Source organism: Bos javanicus, chromosome 14 (assembly GCF_032452875.1).
Source record: "Bos javanicus breed banteng chromosome 14, ARS-OSU_banteng_1.0, whole genome shotgun sequence".
Classification (NCBI taxonomy): domain Eukaryota; kingdom Metazoa; phylum Chordata; class Mammalia; order Artiodactyla; family Bovidae; genus Bos; species Bos javanicus.
In genome coordinates this window covers 27,539,035-27,546,373 of record NC_083881.1, presented here as the reverse complement: position 1 = coordinate 27,546,373, position 7,339 = coordinate 27,539,035, and the positions used below count along the sequence as shown (strand labels likewise).

Genomic DNA, 7,339 nt, shown 5'->3' with positions numbered 1-7,339 from the left:
CAGCTTTCTTTATAGTCCAACTCTCACATCTGTACATGACTTCAGCCTTTAAATTCCACCAAAATAACATCTTGACCACATGCTAATATTGTTCACATAATACTGTTATGTATTTAGTGTTTTGATTTCTCCAGTAGTCATGTATGGATTAGAGAGATGGACCATAAAGAAAGCTGAATGCCAAATAATTTATACTTTTGAACTGTGATGTTGGAGAAGACTCTTGAGAGTTCCTTGGACTGCAAGGAGATCAAGCCACTCAATCCTAAAGGAAGTCAGTCCTGAATATTCATTGGAATGACTCATGCTGAAGCTCTAATACTTTGGCCACCTGATGTGAAGAACTGACTCATTGGAAAAAACTCTGAGGCTGGGAAAGATTGAAGGCTGGAGGAGAAGGGAATGACAGAGGATGAGATGGTTGGATGACATCATCGACTCTCTGGACATGAGTTTGAGCAAGCTCTGGGAGTTGGTGATGGACAGGGAAGCCTAGCGTGCTGCAGTCCATGGGGTTGCAAAGAGTTAGACATGACTAAACAACTGAACTGTTTTGTGAAAAAATGCTCAAAATATGGATAAATTCTATATTCAGTCACAAAACACTATCAATTTAAAAGTTTTCATTCATAAAATAAATAATCTATATATTTTCTGGCCTAAAACTATTTTTTTTTCTCTTTTTCTTTTATTTTTTAAAAAAAAATCACATGCTCCCCATCCTGAACCCTCCTCAAGTGATTTTTTTAAGTGATTAAAGCCATAATGATTTAGAAGCCAACAAAAGACTCTTCAAACCTTAAAGCAGAAGTTTAGGAATTAAGATATCTGAATTATCATTCTGATTTGTTCATTAACTTTCAGCAAGACATTATCCAAGGTAAGTAATTTAATCCTTTTCCGTTTCAATTTTCTCATTTGTAGAATGAAAGAGTTGAACATGAATATTTCTTGGGTCCCTTACACATCAATTAATGTATTTGAAGTACAGACCATTGAAGAATTTGAAAATTCCCCATATCCTAGAGAATTAAGACAGTATGAAACAGTGTTGCAGTTTCTGGAGTGGACCAGGGCTCTGGGACTGACAACATGCCTACTTACACCTTTGTCAGCAGGAGCAAAAACTGAGCCCATTCCTTTGCTGGTAGGTGTCTATAGAAGTCTCAGCTTCATCATTGAGGGTGCAGGCAAAGCACACAGCCTCCAAGAGCATGTCCTCCTCTCCCAGTAGGAATTGAGTTGACAGGCATACTGGAACTGACAGTATGATGCCTCTAGAGCATCTACACTTTTCTCAGGGGAGTAGAAACATCCCCAGCTACCACTCCTGTCCTTGGCTCACACTCAGCCTTTCCACCACCACCTACTTTGAAATGACAGAAACCAACTTGGTTCTGCTCACTTCTGCTGTCCTCAGAAGCTGCTATCTTAAGAAGCCCCAGATTGGGGACATCAGTCACCCTCAGTCTCTGATGGCCTCTTTTCTTTCCTCCTTGCCTACCTCTAAACCTTCCTATGCCCTCTGGAGCTCACCTTCCATCATCCGCACATCTACCTGCATTCTTAGCCTCTTTTCTAAATGCTCCAATCACGTTCCTGATGTGAGAAAAACTGCTTCTCCCTTGAGGACCTTACCTCCTTCAGCCTCTCAAGTGGAGGCTGTGCTTCCTTCTGCCTTGTATGCCGTGCTGGAAACTGTGGCAGGGGGTGGACTTCTTACTTCTTAGTTTCAAACTATTCTCCTTCCCTTCCTTCTAAAGGTTCATTAAGCTTTGAATTTCACAAATCAAATAATTATTTTACAACATTTTGGTTTGTTTTTTTAATTTCCATTAATTTTTACTGATTCTAGACCTTAGCTCCCACCATGGGCTTTCTCTTGCTTTACTGCTGCTAAGTCACTTCAGTTGTGTCCAACTCTGTGCGACCCCATAGACAGCAGCCCACCAGGCTTCCCCATCCCTGGAATTCTCCAGGCAAGAACACTGGAGTGGGTTGCCATTTCCTTCTCCAATGCATGAAAGTGAAAAGTGAAAGTGAAGTCGCTCAGTCGTGCTCGACTCTTAGTGACCCCATGGACGGCAGCCCACCAGGCTCCTCCATCCATGGGATTTTCCAGGCAAGAGTACTGGAGTAGGTTGCCATTGCCTTCTCCGTTCCTTGCTTTAATTCTTGGCAATTTCAGGATACTTGTACTAATCTCTCCCATACTCTGGCCTCTCCATTGCTTGATCTCCTTTCCACAGTGACTTTGTGTATCCACTTTTCTCAGACACTCTCATGGCCACGCCCAAAATCTTGTCATTACCAATAACAATAGAACAAAATGGCAGCCTCTGCTCAAATCCTCGGAGAAGGCAATGGCACCCCACTCCAGCACTCTTGCCTGGGAAATCCCATGGATGGGGAAGCCTGGTAGGCTACAGTCCATGGGGTCACTAAGAGTCGGACACAACTGAGTGACTTCACTTTGACTTTTCACTTTCATGCATTGGAGAAGGAAATGGCAACCCACTCCAGTGTTCTTGCCTGGAGAATCCCAGGGATGGAGGAGCCTGGTGGGCTGCTGTCTATGGGGTTGCACAGAGTCGGACATGACTGATGCAACTTAGCAGCAGCAGCAGCAGCTCAAATCCTAACCAATAAGGACATAAAAATAAGGACAATCAGCTTCCCTGTTCAACAACAGACAGGGCTATGTGTCCTGAGACACTGAGAATTCAGACTGGCCCAATCTACTCCCCCTGTTGAAACATAAAAGGTGGAGCCACAGGGTGTCTCCTGTTCTTGATAGAGAGCCAAAGAAAGATGTGTATTAAGATTTGTACCATTTACACCTGTGCTATTCTAACATTAAACTATAAAAGCCATAAATGTTCTAATATACTTTGTAAGCACTAAAGAAAAAAAAAGGAAAAGAAAAAAGAAGGGTTATGGTAGGAGTAGAAGACTCTGATGTTACTTCTATGCTAAAAACTAAAAAAAAAAGAAATACACACAAAAATAGCTCCAAGTTAAATCCACTCCAGGCAACAGTGATTTGAATTTACCCTTTGAAAGCAACTTAAATGAGATTGACCAGGTTAGTGTGTTCAAATTAGGGCTGTGATTATCTAGGTTATTTAAATTCAATTTTTGAATGCAAGTTATTGTCCAAATGCAAGGGATTTCGTTTACTCTAGCAAAAGAGCTCTATTTGCTAATTATAGGCTTAATGTTAAATTGGGTCCTATTTCTCTGCAGCAGTAAAGTAATCAGAGGAGAGTCCCATGCCTCTATTAAACATTTACATTAGAGCTGCCTAATTACGCCAGGATTTGTTTGGGTAGCACTGGCAGATGTTCTGAAAGGCTGTGGAAAACACAGTCCCTGTTCCATAGGAGATGGGCACCCACTTATGAGCATCTTGACATCAGAGCAGGATAAGCAAGTGCATGAAATCAAGAAACAAAGCAGGTGCTTCTTAACATAACTCATTACAATAGTGTGTTTGAGCACCTGTAATGAAGGTATTTATTCTTCATCTGCCTCAGGGAAATATTGCAAGAAATCACAAAAAGAAGCCCAGAAAACTTTAAGCATTCAGTGTTGTAGAAACAGAAATCTATTTAAATTACCATAATCAGAGTTTAATGTTGAAAAAAAGTCCACATAGGCTCCTTTTGTGGCAACTGTTGACACATTTCCTAAGCTCTTTTTATCTTCACGAAGACATGATATTTGTAACACTATGAGATTTTACTGATAAAGCCCTAGTGGTTTGCATTTGAGTAGAAGGCAATGGAACCCCACTCCAGTACTCTTGCCTGGAAAATCCCATGGACAGAGGAGCCTGGTGGGCTGGGGTCACTAAGAGTCGAACATGACTGAATGACTTCACTTTGACTTTTCATGCACTGGAGAAGGAAATGGCAACTCACTCCAGTATTCTTGCCTAGAGAATCCCAGGGACGGGGGAGCCTGGTGGGCTGCCATCTATGGGGGTTGCACAGAGTCGGACACGACTGAAGCGACTTAGCAGCAGCAGAAGTTACCAAGTGTGTCACTGCCCTCAAGAGAGTTCAGCAGGCTCTGTTTCCTTTACTTTTTTACATTTATCGTGCATTTTATTTCTATTATTATTACATCAGCTCCACATCAGATCATTAGTCATTGGATCTTGGAGGTTCGAAACCCCTGCCATAATCTTTATGCCTGCCTACTACAGACTGGTAGCATTGACAGAAACAATGGGCTAATTAACAGAATTGCCGAACTGATTAGAAAACAGCAAACTAGTGAAGTCAAGGTTGCTGGCAGAACCACTGACTCACCTAGGATGTTTTACATCATCATCCTGTATTGTGAAATAATGCTAGATTATCCCACCACCCATTCCATTCCTTTGACAGGAGGGGAAGTGAGGAATTAAAAAAAAAAAGGTTTGTAAAAGATGTTTAGTATCTCCTGTATTTCCCTTCATGATACAATGCCTGAAGGGTTAATCGTGGGTTACAGTTAACAAGACAAGCCAAAGAGGAAAAATCAGGACTGGCCAGGTGACTAGTTCATGCACAAAGAAATAAGCTCTGGGTCCAGGTTTACTCCATGCCTTCTTCTGCCCCGCTGCTTGAGGCCCCAGATTCCTCTATAATAAGCTCCTTTCTCAGGCTGGGGGTGTTCCCCAGGCTCTCTGAACACCCTCTGTTCAGAACATGCTTGATCTTATCCATTTTCCTAAGAGGATGCTCAAACCTAGTCTTCCCTGTCTGTCCAGCTCTCTCTCTGACAAACAGTTTGGATGGTTTGCCTGAATTTCATTTGAAATTCTTCCCCATAAACCTACTCTTTGGGTGACCTTCTCCCCACAACGAGGTTCCACATAGTGCAGCTCACACAGGACTGACCTCCCCTGGATATGCACCCACTTTCCATTGAATCTGACCACATTCCTGATACAGTGCAGGGCAACCATTTCTCAGGAAAAGGGTTCAGATAACACTTATTGGTAGAAATATTTTAATGGGGGGCTTTTGGAGGCAAAAAGTTAGTCTTTAACAAATTATCAGTTGGACTAACAGTACGCAGCATTGGTTTGAGCAGAAACTCCATTTTCTTCTCTAAGCACGGTTAGGGCTTTTCTATGATGTGCAGAATTCATTGTTTTAGCCTCTCAATCTGAAAATGCTCAGAGAGGACATCAAGGAAAATCCTCACTGTGGATTTTTGTTGTGGTTATCTTAATTTATTACCCTATGATCAGCCTCCCTCGTGTGCTTGGTTTTGTCACCATCTTTTGCTGTTCAGTTGCTCAGTTGTGTCCGACTCTGTGATCCCGTGGACTGCAGCATGCAAGGCTTCCTGGTCCTTCACCATCTCCCAGAGTTCGCTCAAACTCATGTCCATTGGTTGGTGATGTCATCCAACCATCTCGTCCTCTGTTGTCCCCTTCTCCTCCTGCCTTCAATCTTTCCCAGTATCAGGGTCTTTTCTAATGAGTCAACTTTTTGCATCAGGTGGCCAAAGCATTGAAGCTTAAAAATGACAATAAAAGTTGCCACTGGGTGCAGACCATTTACCAGCCATTAGAATAAGTTTTTTTATTGAACGCTTTTATTTTTACATGATTTATAATGACATATTATTTCCCTTTTACTCAATTAGTGTAGTTAGTTTAATAAATTATATAATTTTGTTGCTTCTTTCAATTTGAAAAATTAATACAATTTGCAAAAACAATACAACTTATATGTTTCTACAAAATACCCTTGGGCTCATTTAGGTAATCCTTTACACAGAATTTTTGTGACTACATTCACAAATGAGAATGATTTATAATGTTAATTTCTTGAATGTATATTTTTGTCATAAATGTTACATAGTTTCTAAAAATTAGAGGCAGCTTTGTCTCTATTTCTGTTTTCCAGGACAAATTATAGAAGCTGTAGGTTATTATGTGTTCCTTGAATGGTTGATTAAAAGTGCTTAAGTAGACTATCTTGGTGGTGACTTCTTTTGGAGAGAAGTTTTCATCTATCATTCTATTATTTTTAATGGTTATTGAACTATTCCAGTTTTCTATTTCTTACTGGCCAATTTTAGCAAACAAAAGATTCAGTTACAGTTATAAGAATTGCTGCTCTGTAAGAGGTGGGTTTCTTTTATTCTGAATTTTGCATATTTATTTAAAATTTTTTTTCCAGATAAATCTTACTAGAGAATTGTCTATATTAGTTGTCTTTTAAAAATAGATTGAATTTTGTTAATGCTTTACTTTTTTGTCTATTTCACTGATTTTTTCCTCATATGTTAATTATTGCCTTCTTATATAGTTTTTAAAAATATTTCATTTTCAAATTTTTCTCATTTTTCTAGATTTTTAAATTTTTGAGTTGAAGCCTCAGCTAATTTGCTTTCAATCATCCTTGTTTTCAGTTGCTTTTACATCTATGCTGCTGCTGCTGCTGCTGCTAAGTCGCTTCAGTCGTGTCCGACTCTGTGCGACCCCATAGACGGCAGCCCACCAGGCTCCGCTGCCCCTGGGATTCTCCAGGCAAGAACACTGGAGTGGGTTGCCATTTCTTTCTCCTTTACATCTATAAATTTGACTATATATATATCAATTTACCTCCAAAATTATGATGTGCAGTACTTTTATGATCTTTTAACTATATTTCATAATTTGAGCCTTTGACCCATTGATTTTTGGACATAGTATAATGGGTTTTCAGTTATATCATATTTTTTTATCCTTTTCACTTCTGATATTTTTATATTGTGGTAGCTATTGGAGGCATTAGGCAGGTGAGTCCTTGGTTTGCATGGACATCGAGGCAAGTGGTATTTGGAGGGCAGCCTACTCAGGTGTGCAGAAAGAGGAGAAAGGGAAAGATGGCTGGAGACTGGCAGTGGAAGGCAGCCGAAGCAGACAGCACCAGGTACTATCAAGTGAACTCTGGTTCAGTTCAGGTCTTCTGCTGGCCTGACAAACTTAATTTCTGATTTCAGAATGAAACTGTGCAGTTCAGGTTTCTGTGGCCTTGGATCTTGGCAGAGGTGGTACCTGAGTTCCAAGGTTGGGTGCCAGAACCCTGAATTGCTAACTTGGGGCCTTTGGTTTCCTGGAAGGCGAGAGGCTTGCTGCTCAAGCACGAGCAGTTCACTCTCACAGTCTGACCTGGGGCAGTCCTGCACCTGCAGAGCCTTTGGGACTGGGCCGGAATTTTCACCCTGGCTGGGCCCCTGGGGAGAGGCGGTACCTCACTGTGACCTTGACTAGGGTATCCTGGAGGCGTCCATGAGGATTGAGATTTGTTTGATAAGTGGCAAGTGCCAGCCTCCTTAAGAAGGAGCCTGC

At 41.1% G+C, this 7,339-nt stretch overlaps 1 pseudogene; it reads left to right on the top strand.

The window, feature by feature from the left end:
* Window positions 1-6,873: 6,873 nt before the first annotated feature.
* The window catches only part of LOC133260172 (glycoprotein-N-acetylgalactosamine 3-beta-galactosyltransferase 1-like), an 80,205-nt pseudogene continuing 79,739 nt past the window's right edge, over window positions 6,874-7,339 (top strand).